At 37.3% G+C, this 15785-nt stretch overlaps 1 protein-coding gene across 1 annotated transcript in view; it reads right to left on the reverse strand.

The window, feature by feature from the left end:
* Nucleotides 1–11643, reverse strand: part of SCN9A (sodium voltage-gated channel alpha subunit 9) — a 179578-nt gene extending 167935 nt beyond the window's left edge. Inside the window, exon 1 of the mRNA XM_055380255.2 lies at nucleotides 11376–11643. The gene's annotated coding sequence lies outside the window, so the exon portion shown is untranslated. The remainder of the gene's footprint in view (nucleotides 1–11375) is intronic.
* Between the last annotated feature and the right edge of the window lie 4142 nt (nucleotides 11644–15785).

Genomic DNA, 15785 nt, shown 5'->3' on the forward strand with positions numbered 1-15785 from the left:
TTGAACTTGTTTTATTAAAATAAATCTAAGATTCTAAATAGTAGAAATCATTGATCTACTTGACCGTTGAGAAAACAAGATAGCTTTTCTTTTTTACTCATTAATTCAATTTGTTTACTCAAGTATTAAGCACCTTCTCTGTGCAAAGCATTGTAAAATGGTCTGCGTGGATTACAACTACAGCACAATGAATCCTTGTTTGATTTAATCATATCTAAGATTAGAAAATGAAGGGTCCCTAAATTCATTAACTAGCTAGGCAAGGATATTCTTTCCCAACAGGAATTCTCCTAAATTGCTAGTATATTTATACAACTCAAAAATTTTAATACTGGTATAAAAGAAAAAACAGAACAAAACAAAATGAAATGGGAGTTCTTGAAAAGGAAGGCACATGTTCAGAGTAAGGCACATTCAGACTAAAAACCAGATCTCTGGGGACAATGGGCATGGGAAAGCTGGAAACTCTCTTAGAGTCTATGAATTATATAGGAATTTTTAAAAAATCACCAATGAATCACAGACCTAAACGTCAGAGTTAGAACTGTAAATATCTAAGAACATATCATAGGGAAAAATCTTCGAGACATTAGATTTGGCACATGGACATGGAACCAAAAGCATGGTCAACAAAAGAAAAAAAGAGCTGAATTGGATTTTGTCAAAATTAAAACTGTTGTGCATGAAAGAACACTACCAGAAAGTGAAAAGGCAATCCATATAATGGGAGAAAATAATTGCAAATCATATATCTGATAAAATTAACATTGGCAATATGTAAAAAATTCCTACTCCTCAACAAAAAATAAACAAGCAGATTAAAAATGAACAAAGGATTTGAAAAGACATTTCTCCAAAGAAAGGTCAATCAGTACATGGAAAGATGCTCAACATCACCGATCATTTGGGAAATGCAAATCAAAACCACAATGAAATATCACTTCACACTTGGTCAGACAGTTATTGTTTAAAAAAAAAAAAGGAAAAGAAACATTGACAAGGGTGTGGAGAAGTTGTAACCCTTGTGCATTGCTGATAGGAATATAAAATAGTGCAGCTGCTGTGGAAAACACTGTGGTGGTTCCTCAAAAAATTAAACAGAAATATCACATGATCCAGCAATTCTACTTTAGGGTATATATTCTAAACAATTAATAGAAGGGACTCATGTAGTTATCTGTACACCAATGTTCATAGCAGCACTAATCACAGTAGCCAAAAAGTGAAAACAACCCAAATGTCTATCAACAGATGAACAGATAAACAAAATGTGTATACATGCACAATAAAATACTACACAGCCTTAAAAATGAATAAAATTCTGTTATATGCTACGACCCGGATGAACCTTGAAAACATTATGCTAAGTGAAATAAGCCAGACATGAAAAGACAAATGCTATAGGGTTCCACTTACATGAGGTACCTAGAATAGTCACATTCATAGAGAAAGTAGAATAGTGGTTACTGGGTGATAGGGGAAGAGAGGAGTGTGGAGTCATTGTTTAATAGTTACCGAGTTTTTGTTTGGAATGATGAAAATGTTCTGAAGATGGATGGTGATGATCGTGTACAACATGAATGTGCTTAATACCTCTAAATTGTACATTTGAAATGGTTAAAATGGTAAATTTTGTTATATATATTTTACCAAAATATATATTTTTAAATTCACTAGCGTGTTTTGAGATCCGTAAGGCAGAAAGAGTCAGTAAGAGAACAAAATCACAGCAGTTAGCAACCGGTCAACCCTGACAACATGCGGTGTCTCCTTGGTATCTGTTTTGCTAGGCAGTAGTCATTTATATCTATGCAGTACCACTATTTCATGAGAAATAATCATATAATAAACATAAAAATTGATCGAAATATACAAAATATTACTGTACTCCCACCATTGTTTAAGTTTCCAAAATGCAAACATTTAAAGTTACTCTCAATTGTAATCTTTGTCTTATTAGCCCTGCCCCCTGCCCCAAATAGTAAGAGGTTCCAAGAATCCAATCCATTACAGACAGGAAGAGAATATAGAACATTTAAATATAAATACATTTACATATACATAAATAGTAAATCAATACATAACTACATATACATGCATGTACATATACATTTACATCTAAATCACAAAAAAAGACAAAAACATTATTTTTGTATAGAAATTAGAGAATTCTCAAACATTTTTTTCTGGTTTTATGTTACCCATGTCCAGAAAGAGATCCAGTTAAAAAAGAGCACGCTCATCCCTTTCCATCGTTGTACCCATGCTGGTAATTTTAGCATTGGTTTATCACGCAGCCCTCGACGCAGGTTAGTAATCCCTACAAAATCAAGAAAAACCCTCATCTTCTGCTTTCAACCTTGCTCTCTGTATTTCAACCACGCTGGTTTTCTTGCTTCTCCTTAAATACATCAAATATGCCTTAGGGCTTTTGCAATTGCTGTTTTTTGTGACTAGAATGATTCTTCAGTTGTTTAGCTAGCTCCCTTACTTTTTCATTTACTTCATGTCTCTACTCAAATACCCTGTATAAAATTTTTCAGACCACTTTAAATAATACCTCCTTCTCTCAATTCTCTGTCCTGTTTTGTTGTTTTTCACAGCATATCTTATGGTACAATGATGGATAGTGGCGAATATTTATCTATTCATTATCTCTTAAAATTGGCGTCACATCTCCATGTGTTGTTCATTGCTATATCTGATGTCTACAATAAAACTTTATGAAGAAGGAAGAGAGGGAAAAAAGAAAGAGGGAAGGAAAGAAGGAATTGCTTTTAAATTCCAGGAAGAGTATAAATGCTGAGAGGAGTGAGGTTGCGAGTTCTTGGAGCTGGCCTGGAGGGACTCAGCAGCCGCTTACCACTGCCCTTGGGATCTCTGCCAGGTCTTCCCTCCCTACAAACCTCAATGGCACCAATACCAACTTGGATACCAACTCCTGACCTACACATTCTGGAGGCCAACTAGACCGGATCTAATGATTAATCCCTAGGCTAAGATAAATCAGTTGGAAATTTCAGCTTTAACTTTGTTTTTTCTTATCTGCCAGTCTACCTGTTAAGCATATCTGTCACTGTCAAAAGTTTTCGTGTCCCTTTACTTATTTCACTTAGCATGTCTCTTCTAGGTCCACGCATGCTGTCACAAATAGTAAGATTTCCTTCTTTTTTTAAGGCTAGATAATATTATATTTTATATACAGACCACATTTTCTTTACTCTTTCATCTGTTGATGATCATTTGGGTTGTTTTCACATTTTTGCTATTGTGAATAATGCTGCAGTAAACACAGAAGTGCATATATCTCTTTGAGATCCTGATTTCAATTGCTGGATCATATGGTAGTTCTATTTTTAATTTTTTGAGGAACTTCCATATTATTTTCCATAGCAGCTACACTATTATACATTCCCACCAACAGTGGACAATGGTTTCATTTTCTTCACATTCTCAACAACACCTTTCACTTTTTTATAACAGCCATCTTAACAGGTGTGAGATGATTATCTCATTGCAGTGCTGACAAAACCTTAACCACTTAGTCTAGAGGATAAGCTACCAATCCACAAATCACTAAAATAGATTGAGATGTATCATAGAACTCAAGGGCCAAATTTCCCATGGTTTTTATATCCCAAAGTACAGTATCTAAGTGGATAATAGATATTTTAAAAAATTGCATGCAAAAATTATTATAAACATAATGTAAAATAAATTAGTTTTCCAAAAATGTTTTAAAACCCTTAAAAGTCAACTTCTTGCATTATTGATGTTAGACAATTTAACTGACATAGATAATTGAGTCTTCATGACAATAAGTACTGTGATTTAGGTTTCATTTGTGTGTATCAATTTGTGATGCTCTAAATATTCGTACTCCTCCAATATAGAATATCTAAATTTTTATTTTCCAAGATATATAAATACTTCCAATGAACACCGTCATCTTATCCTGCACAAGATCACTTTGCTTTTCATACTTCTCCATCTGCTAGCTCCAGGATCTCAATGTGTGTAGTTTCATTCCCTGTTTCTTCTCCATTTCAGAATAAATTTCATCCTAGACATTTTTTTAATGTTTTTTCTTGAGACTGAGTCTCGCTCTGTTGCCCAGGCAGGAGTACAGTGGCTCGATCTCAGCTCACTGCAACCTCCATCTCCCAGGTTCAGGCAATTCTCCTGCCTCAGCCTCCCGAGAAGCTGGGACTACAGGTGCCGGCCACCATGCCTGGATGGTTTTTGTATTTTTTTTAGTAGAGATGGGGTTTCACTATGTTGACCAGGCTGGTCTCGAACTCCTGACCTCAAGTGATCCGCCTGCCTCAGCCTTCCAAAGTGCTGGATTACGGGCGTAAGCCACCGCGCCTGGCCCACCCTAGACATTTTATACATATTTCCCTTTTAATTACACCATTCCTCTTTTTTCAAATCTTTTCTACCTTGGGGAAGGCCTTTTTCCCATTTCAGTTTTTTAATGTTAAAACAAAATATGCGAATCATAGCAAAGTCAAGTCACAGTAGTGCAATAATACTCCTAGACCAGGAAAGTGAAGTCATTCAACCTATAAAACAACTTCAAAAACACTTTAAATGCATAGGTACTCTTTTCATAATGTCTTCAAACTTCCACCAAAATCTCTATTTTGACTTAACGCAACAACAATACCCCTCAGGAATTGGTATCCAAGAAGAAAATTGAAACAGTCTTCCATCTTTCTTTTTTTGTTGTTTTCTATTAACTGTAATTACATGATTTAGTATGTTTGATTGCAAATGTAATTTTATTTTAGCTTCATTAAGGGTTAAACATATTTGATAGAATGCTTGGTAGCATAACCATCAGGTATATCTGTGTGGGGTATGTGCAAACGTATTCTTGGAATATATAAGATTTCTTTCCTATAAAAGAAATGTGTATGTTATTCAAGTTTAGTAACCATTGTGAGTCTTTGGATAGGTTAGGTAATTTCTGAGCCTTAGTGTTCTCACCTCAAATGGTGGTCATGAGGATTTAAACGGAGCATATGAAAATCCCTTAACAAACTGCTCAGTTAGCATTAAGGAGACGTCCATCCATAAGACTGTTACATTAATATTATCAGTAATGTTAGCAAGTTGTAAACTTTTCCGTATGTATTTTTCCTTATAACAGCATAATTGCTGGCCTTGCACAGTGGCTCACACCTGTAATCCCAACACTTTAGAAGGCCGAGGTGGGCAGATCACCTGAGGTCAGGAATTCGAGACTAGTCTGGCCAACATGGTGAAACCCCATCTCTACTAAAACTGCAAAATTAGTCGGGCATGGTGGTACATGCCTGTAATCCCAGCTACTTGGGAGACTGAGGCAGGAGAATCACTTGAATCTGGGAGGCAGAGGTTGCAGTGAGCCAACATCGTACCACTGCACTCCAGCCTGGGCAACAGAGTGAAACCGGCACAACTTTACCTATGTAAAAAACCTGCACATCCTGCAAATGTACCTTGAAACTTAATTAAAAAAAAAAAAAAAAAAAGAGGCTGGGCGTGGTGGCTCACGCCTATAATCCCAGCACTTTGGGGGGCCTAGGCGGGCAGATCACCTGAACTCAGGAGTTCACCAGCCTGGCCAACCTGGTGAAATCCTATCTCTACTAAAAACAAAATTAGCCAGGCGTGGTGGCTCATGCCTGTAATCCCGGCTACTCGGGAGGCTGAGGCAGGAGAATTGCTTGAACCTGGGAGGCGGAGGTTGCAGTGAGCCAAGATCGTACCATTGCACTCCAGCCTGGGCAACAAGAGTGAACCTCGGTCTCAAAAAAAAAAAAAAAAAAAAAAAAAAAAAAAAAAAAAAAAGAATGCATTTTGGTTATAATATTCTAAGTTATTAAATGTCTAGATACCATTATTGAACATCTACTCATATCTACTTATCATGTGTAAGACACTAAAGTGGCTGTTTTGGAAAAAACAAATTACGATGTATATACATATATATCTCCTAATATATAATATACTCTCTATATAACATATAATATAGTCCTTAGAAGTAAATACTACTAATTTACAGGAAAGCAATATTTAAGAAATTAATATTTGACTAAGACCACATACTGAGTAAAGGAAATATTTGGGAAAAATAAACTTCTTTTCACTATACTAATTTGAACTCAAATTTATTTATCTGTGCTTTTAACACTTTATAAAGATATTTTACAGTCTGAAATATAGTAGAGATGTAATATAAATTTTGAAAGGCACTTCTCTGCCTAGCTGTTCTACAAGTGTTCATTCCTAAAAGTCTGTCAGCTGATCTCATGGGATTATAAGAACCTTATTCCCAGTTGATCCCTGAGTAGGCCACTTCCCTTTTTCCTACCTGAATTACCATGAGCCAAGTTTGTAAATGGGGTAGCAAGAATACATATTTTGTTAAGAGGGAAACAAATTCATCACTTCAACTTTATAATATTTTGTTCCATGAAAAGATCATTTACAAAGATTGGTCCCATAATATTTACCTAGAAGGAATCACTCAGATAAAGGCATCACTTACCAATAAAGCATTTAATTCATCCTATTCAAAATGTCCTTAATAAATTGTCTTTACTCTGAGCCCTAAAAGATACACTGTCTATTGGACTTGAAACAATAGTCATTTAGTAGAGTTTAAATCAATATATGAAATATAAATTTTAATTTTTTTGTAGAAACAGATTTTCCTTTTATTGCCCAGGCTGATCTAGAACTCCTGGATCAAGCAATCCTCCAGCCTCGGCCTCCCAAAGTGATGGGTTTGCAGGGGTGACCAGCTGTGCCTGACATAATATTTTATTATCATGAAACATTTTTCTCATTTTTCCCTGTTTTACTCATCTGCATGGATTTGAATATCTACATTTACTTCTTTTTTCAAATTCTAAAGTATAGACTCTCAAGAAGATGACATATTTTTAAAATAATTACATTGGATTTAAAAACATATAGTGTAGGAGCAACTAGTAAAAGTTGACAGATACCACATCCAGTGAAATTACCCACAGTTAAAACAATAATAATAATAATAATAATAATCATCATCATCATCATCATCATCATCATCATCATCATCATCATCAGATAATGGGCTGAGCGCGGTGGCTCATGCTTGTAATCCCAGCACTTTGGGAGGTCGAGGCGGGGGGATCACGAGGTCAGGAGATTGAGACCATCCTGGCTAACATGGTGAAACTCCGTCTCTACTAAAAATACAAAAACATTAGCCGGGCGTGGTGGTGGGCGCCTGTAGTCCCAGCTACTCGGAGGCTGAGGCAGGAGAATGGTGTGAACCCAGGACGCGGAGCTTGCAGTGAGCCAAGATCGCGCCACTGCGCTCCAGCCTGGGCGACAGAGCGAGACTCCGTCTCAAAAAAATAAAAAAATAAAAAAAAAAGAATCTTTAAAAATCAGATAATACAGGGAGTCTAGGTGTGCATATAGCACATAAAATTTTTATTAAAAATCTTATGGGAATGTTAATACTTATATTTTAATGCATGCTTCTAATCTTATTTATCTTTCTTTAGAGGCTCAATTTTCCAATTATTTGTACTAATAGTTTGACCTAAAAGTGGAGTAAAATTTGCCTTACTGGCGTACGTATCAAACATTTGGAAGATGAGATGTAGGAGAGAAGAAGGAAAAAAAAAAAAAAGAAAAAGGGCGTTCATTGCAGGGCAGGATGCTAACTTAATTGTAAATGTACGCACTCTTTCTAAATTTCCAAGTGAACAATCCTAGGTGCAATTAGAGCTTTATTGTATTTTGATAAATGATTCAGAAAGCTTTGTAAAAAATCCAAGGAGACATTTTAAAGAAATTTATGATCAGTAATAGCAGTCTCTCCAACACTTGACATAACAAAAGGAAATCATAAAATGAATAGCAGGGAAATTACAGTTAAAGTAACGTTAGGTTTCAACAGTAATATATGGCATTTTTGGCTCGATGTTATATCACTTTAAAAAATCTAAAGATAGTTCATCTCCTGTGTTAAAGAAACAATAACGACATGTTTTTTGCTTACAGTAAGTTGTTATTTTAAAAAGAGATGTGGAAAGAATGGTTTTCTCTATAGAACTAAAAAGATATAGAATAATTCAGTTCTACATATGTCAATTCAAATTTGTCTGTGGCAGATTATGCTTACTGGCACTGTTCAAGGCATTCCCCTCTTCCTTCCCCACTTTATCATGGCCTGGCATTTTTCCTCACCACCCAGAAGGGTTTCATTCCTCCAAACTTCATTCCACCTTTAGCTGCCAAGAGCTGATGGCTTTCTCTTTTGCCTAAAGCCATTTCTTTCCAGCAATGCAGAGAGGAAAGGGTAAGTGATACCTTCAATGAAGAAATTTCATTTTTTAGAATGGCAGGACACCAAAATTGTTATCTCATATTCCACAAAAGTATTCTACCCACATTCTCTGGATGCTCTCATAAATCCTCATATAAAATATTTTTATACAATTTTATAATATCTATTTTAATATGACCTTGCCTCTCAAGCGGTAATCTAACTCTACACAGTTCTAAAGGAAGATGTCATAATACTTCTGTAAAGAATAAATTAGCTAATTTGTGATGTGTAATATGAAGGACCATCTTCAATTAGTACACAGATGCCCTCCAATACAACATCCACAATATGCCCTCTTCAGAGCAAATTTTTTAAAATCCCTGCTAACAATTAGTGAAATAATTTAGTCCTTCAAGATGTAATGTGGTAACCAAATTATTTACCAAAAATCTGTGGCTGGCCATTTGCTACATAAAAAAACATTAATCAGTTTGTCACCTAACTGAAAGCTAAATTTTCAACCAAATGTTAATAGCAAAACTAGTTGTTTGTTTAATATCTTTAAGTATAGTCTGGAAAAATAAAGGGGGGAGGCAAATCACCATACAAAGTGTGTGTGTGTGTGTGAGTGTGAGTGTGTGTGTGGCAAAATTCTAGTATGAAAATGACACAATCACTTATGAGCATGAAGTTTGCAGTCCTTACTTCCACTCTAATAATTGTGATGGGTCTTCATGGATAAGCCCACATTGCCTCTCTGAACCTTCCTTAGAAAATGCTTCAAATATTTGGATAATGTGCCCTTTGTACCTGGGGCAAACATCAATTTAGACCGTGTGGAAACCTAACTTATGGCCTCCGCCTCATCTGACTACATTTCTATCAACTGAGCTCACATAAGCATCTATGTTTATTTTAAAAGAATATTTTAAATTCATAGTCAGTGACTATTGACTGGCCCTCAAATTTCTGTTAGATGATACAGATTTAAACCTAACAAGGTTTAAATGGTGTTGGATGGTGAAGGCATTTATTCAGATAATGAAGATGGGAGGAAAGAATCTGAGACAGAGTTTTAGGGAAAGTCATAAATTATTATCATTATGACATCTGGAATGTTCCATTTACATCAATAAACTTTAAGCTCTTTTACAGGATCATGACTTGTCTTAGAAAAGTACCATATAAATCCTTCTAGCACTTCACACTCTTTTGCATAACTAATAGGAATAGAAATTGGATAAAAAATAGATTTTATTATTCATGTAAAATGAAAAATTCTACTTTTTTCCTTGCCACAGAGAAAGTGGGTTGATTATATTAAATAAATAGAACCCTACTGATTGCTCTTCTGAATTTATTTATTTGTTTATCTATTTTGCTTCTGAAACTCAGCACAGCAACAAGTAGTAAAAACATAGAAGCATTACCACAGAAGGGCTCCCATGATTATGTGCAGGCCCTAGTGGAAAGGAGGCCCAAGATGCTTTTGGCAGAGAGCCAGACCTGACTCATCTTTCTTCTGTAGAAGCATCAGGTATTCTGTGAGCCCAGCCCTGCACCATAGGAATCAAGGCATATCATATATCCAGTCACTGTAAAAATACATCACTGTGTCCCACAGCTGCACAGTGGCTTACCTAAGGAAACCTCCTTTTAAACCTCTACAAAATTTTATAAAACTTGTCTTAAGCCAAACTATCAGTTGCCTAAATAGAGGGCACATTCTTCTTTACATCAAATACCATATTCTGTCTAGAGTTTAGTTGTTGATAAGCTAGTCTAACAATCATGAAAATTTGCAACACAGGGATCAGATAAGACTAGCTTTCAAACTAAGCAATAATTTTTAAAAAATCTCACCATAATTATAAGAAAAATAAACTTTTTTAAATAGTGGGAAAAATCTGAAGAATTTGCAATAAAATGAACAGTTTAATAATTGGATTTGGTTTGCAGTTTATATAAAATAGGTTTATATTGATGTTAAAGCAAAAATTATAAAATATATTTAAATAACAAGGAAAGAAAGAGAAAGAAAATCTTTATCTTGTCTACAGGGAAGAAGAAATAGAAAAGAATAATAAATATGTTTCTGAAAAGAACTGAACTTCCCAACACTGACTTCCTATTCAGTAACTGACAAGCTATCACTTCCTTGAAAGCTTACTTTGATTTGGCTTTTATCTTACTGACACTAGCTTCTTAAAAACTCCCCTAAGTTTCTCATGTAAATTTCTCTTAACATCAGAGTAGATGTAATCTATGAACGCTCCAACTTAAAAAAAAACTAAAATAATGAGTGAAATGTTTACTATAATCACAAAAACTGGCATTAATGTTTCTAGTTTCTTGTTCTGATTTTTGTCTTGAATATAAGGCACGAAAATATCCATTTTTTCCTGAAAGTAAGTGAGTTTCCCAAGTTGAATTCGATAAAAAGTTAAAAGGATTCTGCATCTTTTCTGAATTTCACTATAAAGTGCTTATTCGAAAAAAATAAATAAATAATCTGCACTGAGAAATAGGGGCAGAGCTGTCCTGTCAATTATTTGTGTTTGTGTGCTCTTAAGGGGTGCGGGGTTCTTTTTTGTCCCCACAGGTCGTATCTGCTAAGCTGGTTCTGCACGCTCAGCTTTGCAGATGGGAAATACAGCACATGCTTTTTGCTCGTAAAAAATGTGAGCTGCCCCTTGAATTGAAGTCCATCTAACAACTCTGCTAGCGTAAACAGAAATCAAAGACAGTAAACCACCAGGCATTGCTACCCTTCCTTTCCACAGTTTCAGAACCTGGCAGCAAACCCACAGAGTCAAAACCGCACAGGAGCTGCCCAGCTATCGAAATAACTACGCTTCCAGCCCTTCTTCCTCCCATTGCTGGAACCACCCGGTCAAGCTTCTCCCCTCTCTTCTTTCCAGGTGGCGTAATACAGGGTTCCAGAACCGAGATGTGAAAATAGACACAGGTGGGTGTGGCGGTTAGAGGCGAGCACGGGCGAAAGACCGAGGGCTTCTCCTCCCCTCCCCACAGAAGCAGCAAAAGAAAAGGCACTTACTTGCAACCTAGCCCGCCGATCATCCCCACCCAGTGCACCTGCAGAATCTGGCTCCAGGAGAGGGCGCGGGCCTCTCTTTCCCCGGCGCTCTCTCAGGGCTGCTTCTTTTTCTTTGGGCTCCTGTTGCTCAGGGGACGCCTGCCGCTAGCAGCCACTGGCACCCAGGCTAGCCCAGCCTCAGCCGAGCTGGCGGAATTGGAAAGCCGACAGCCGCCGCTGGAGCGCTGGCGACCGCCTGCAAGCCGACTGCGCCCCTCCTGCCAGGGCGCGCCCGTGGAGGTAGCAGCCCCGCCTCCCCGAGGGCAGCTGCGCCGCTTTGCCTCCTCCACTCCTCCCAGCGCGCCCGGGTCCCCACCCCTTGCTCCCTCCCTCCCTCCCTCCCTCTCTCCACTCCTGCGGGCGGCGCAGGGCGGGGACCCAGCTAGGGGCGCGGTGGTGGCGACGCTGTAGCCTCTGCACCATGCGCTAATAGAAGGCGGAGGAGGGGGTTGCACGACCTGCCATCCACGGCCACCCATTGGGTGGGGCGTGTGTGTGTGTGAGTGTGTGTGTGTGTGTGTGTGTGTGTGTGTCCAGCAGCCAGAAGAGCCCTTCCCTTATCTCACCCCCGCCCCCACCATCCCTTTCCTCCCTTCCTGCTCAGCAGAATCGGCTAACGTTTCCGAGAAGTCACTTTGTGTGGCTTGGTGGGGAGCTGGAGAAAAACTCCGGAGCAGAGGAGGTGGGGACCAACGGCAAAGCCCTGAGTCTGGGGCAGTGGCTGGGGAGCCAGACAACACCGCCAGGCCAGCGCCTCGCCGACCTTGGGCTCTGAAGAGTCTAGGCTGGGAATTGGTTTCTTCCGTAGGGCTTTGCTGACAACCGCGAGTGGGGCGGTGACGCTCAAGACCGGTATCTAGGCTATGTTTTCTGTTTTCTTTATATATATGTATATATAAAATCAATTGAATTGCAGCGTCTTCCAGGCAAGCAAATAATACATTTTCTTTCGAAGATGCAGTGAAGAATCAGAGGAGGTCCTAGGTGGGGAAAGAAACATGGGGAAAAGGCTGCTTTTCCAGACCTGGGACCCGATTATCTGAATATGCCATCAGTCATATGGGTTCTGAATTTCAGAGCTGGTAGGAGCGACTGTGAAAATAAATTTTTTAAAAATTCATTTTGTGTGGAGTGTGTGCGTGCGCTTTCCTACAGCAGCCTGGGAGGAAGAACAATGGAAACAGGGTTGAATTATCTTTCTCAAAGAGAAACAGGAAATTTCCACCAAGGGAAGAAATCAAAGGATGGCCATAGGGCAGGGTGCCTCTCAAAAGGGCAGACCACTTTGCAGGATAAACACTAGTGACGGGCACTTTTATTATTTGCTTCCACACCTTCTATCATGGAAATGATGCTTAGAGATAACCGGAAGGAAATCAAATCCCAGGGTCTACTTTTCCCTGCTGCTTTCTTTGCTTCTGAGATTTGTCCTGGGGCTTTGGACCTTACATTCTTGACTTGTAAGATGTGCTATTGAAGGAAGGAAACTTCAGTGACTGAGACTGTACAATGAAGGTGAACTAGCTCACTTGTGATAATTCTCAGTGCCGTATCCTGGACAAATCGCCTTCTCTTCCCTGATTGGTGGTAGATATAGGAAGAAGAGTTCAACTGCAATAGGAATAATGGTCTTTTTTATTAGATGCAAGCAATGCCACATTCTCTTATTTTTAAAATTTTATTTTTAGAGCAATTTTAGGTTCACAGCAAAATTGAGGGGAGGGTACAGAGATTTCCCACATAACCCCTACTCCCACACAAGAATAGCCTCCCCCATTATCAACATTCCCCACCAGAATGAAACATTTGTTAAAATTAATGAACTTACTTTGAGGTTTCATTATCTCCCAAGGTCTGTAGTTCACATTTAGGGTTAGCTCATGGTGTTGTCCATTCTATGGGGTTAGGCAAATGTATAATGACATGTATCCACCATTACAGTATCATACAGAGTAATTTCAGTTCCCCCCCGAATTCTCTGTGTTCCACTTATTCATCTCCCATTTCAACTCCTGGCAAGTACTGATCATTTTACTGTCTTTATAGTTTTGCCTTCTCCAGGATGTCCTATAGTTGCAATAATACAGAATATAGCCCTTTCAGATTGACTCCTTTCACTTAGCAATATACTTTTAGTTTTCCTCCATGGCTTTTCATAGCTTGATAGCTCATTTCTTTACAGTGCTGAATAATATTCCATTGACTGGTGGTACCACAGTTTATTCATTCACCTACTGAAGGACATCTTGTTTGCTTCCAAGTTTTAGCAATTATGCATAAAGCCTCTATAAACATCTTTGTGAAGGTTACTGTGTGGACATGTTTTCAAGTCCTTTGGGTGAACATCAAGGAGCACAATTGCTGGATCGTATGGTGAGAGTATGTTTAGTTTTTAAAGAAACTGCTACACTGTCCTCAAAGTGGCTGGAGCATTTTGCATTCCCACCAGCAATACATGAGAGTTCCTGTTGCCTCACATCCTTGGCCAGAACTTGATATCATCAGTGTTCTGGATTTTGGTTATTCCAATACATATGTGGTGGTATCTCATGCCCATTGTTGATACCGTAAGTGTTATTTGATTTGCATTTCCCCTGTGATATATGATGTGGATCACCTTTTTATATGCTTATTTGCAATATGTGCATCTTCTTTGGTCTGTTAAGGTATGTGGCCCATTTTTTTCATTGGGTTATTTCTTTTCTTGTTGTTGAGTTTTAAGCTTTATTTGTATATTTTGGTTAACAGTCATTTGTCAGATGTGTCTTTTGCAAATATTTATCTAACACTGGCTTGTCTGTTTTTGCAGAGCAGAAGTTTTTAATTTTAATGCAGTTCACCTTATCAATTATGTCTCTTATAGATTATGCCTTTGGTGTTATATCTAGAATAACACATATGTTAGATACATTCTTAGAGTGGAATATATAATGCATTATACATTATATATAACCTATATATTATAACATGTTGTTATATATTATATCACTATATTATTATGTTATAATATATGTTATGTATAATACATATGTTTTATATAATGTATAACATATTATATATTCCACTTTAAGCATCCATTAACAAGAACTTACTATTCTCAATATATCTAGGTTCTTGTTAGAGATCTTCAAACATAAAATCCTGGAAAATAATAAAACCAAAAATAAAATCCTCTTGGTCTGACTGAGGGATCCCTTGCAGGATTTTCCCTGTGAGCTCATAGGCAAAGCATTAGGTATATTATTCATTATTTTCCCAATTTTCTTTCATGTTCCAACTATTTGTTTCCTTTCCATTTCTTTTATGTGCCACTCCTAGTCTACAGAACATTAGCTGTTTGTGTTTTTCTTGCTCTTTTGGCAGCCCTAGAAATTTTATCTCTGTTTAAACCCAGAAAAAGTATCTTTCCAAATTTCTTATTAAATACTACACTGCACAGACTTGAGAGTTCATTAAACACTAAATGACAGCATCAGATGTAGACATAAGTAGATGGTACCTTTAAAATTTAAAGGGTAGGCTTGAATTAAGGGAACCAGACAAAGCCTGTCTGGTTGAACAAGCCAATAACCAATAAGTTCCTAATCATATTTACAACTGACCTTCTGTAACTTGGATAGAAACATGTGGAAATGTTGAGTCATGGAAATTAACTAACATCATACAATCCATACCAGAATAGGAATAAGAATTTTATTTCCCTTAGTGAGAAATAAATGGATATCCACACTTCTGTCTTTTCCACAATTGCCACTGCAATTTTCAAAACTGTAGAAGTTTCTGGAAGAACAAAAAATAGTAATATTAAGGCAATAAAATTAATACAATACTGAAAGAGTTTGTTTTTCTCTAATTAAATAGGATTAGAAAAATACTTTTACCTTCTAATATTGGCTGCACGGCAATATTACAAAGCAAGAAAAAACAATTATTCTGTTGTGAAAATAGAAGAATAAAGTTACAAGTTTTGTGTATACATAGCTAAAAAGTAGGATTCAAAAGTAGAACTTCAAATTATAACTAAAAAGAAATAGAATATACAATGAAGATTATCAGACATAGATTGGATGAGATGGACAAATGATGCTTAATGAAACAACTGAAGAAAAGAGGTTTCCTAAATGTATTGGCATCTGAGTGTTTGCTCGTCTAATTTGACGTGGTCTGGATTTTTTTGGCCAGAAAACTGATGTGAAGAAAAATAAATGTTTTGTCTTGCATGTAGTAGATGCTTAGTAAGTATATTAATTGATTACTTATTCCTGAAGAATTTTCCCCACAGTGTCATAGTCCACTGATGGGTCCTTTACCCTAACAATGGTTTTGCTGATAATGTGCTTTCTGTGGAGTTATTTTTGATCAAAACTACTG

The sequence above is a fragment of the Gorilla gorilla genome, chromosome 11, assembly GCF_029281585.2.
Source record: "Gorilla gorilla gorilla isolate KB3781 chromosome 11, NHGRI_mGorGor1-v2.1_pri, whole genome shotgun sequence".
Taxonomy (NCBI): Eukaryota; Metazoa; Chordata; class Mammalia; order Primates; family Hominidae; genus Gorilla; species Gorilla gorilla.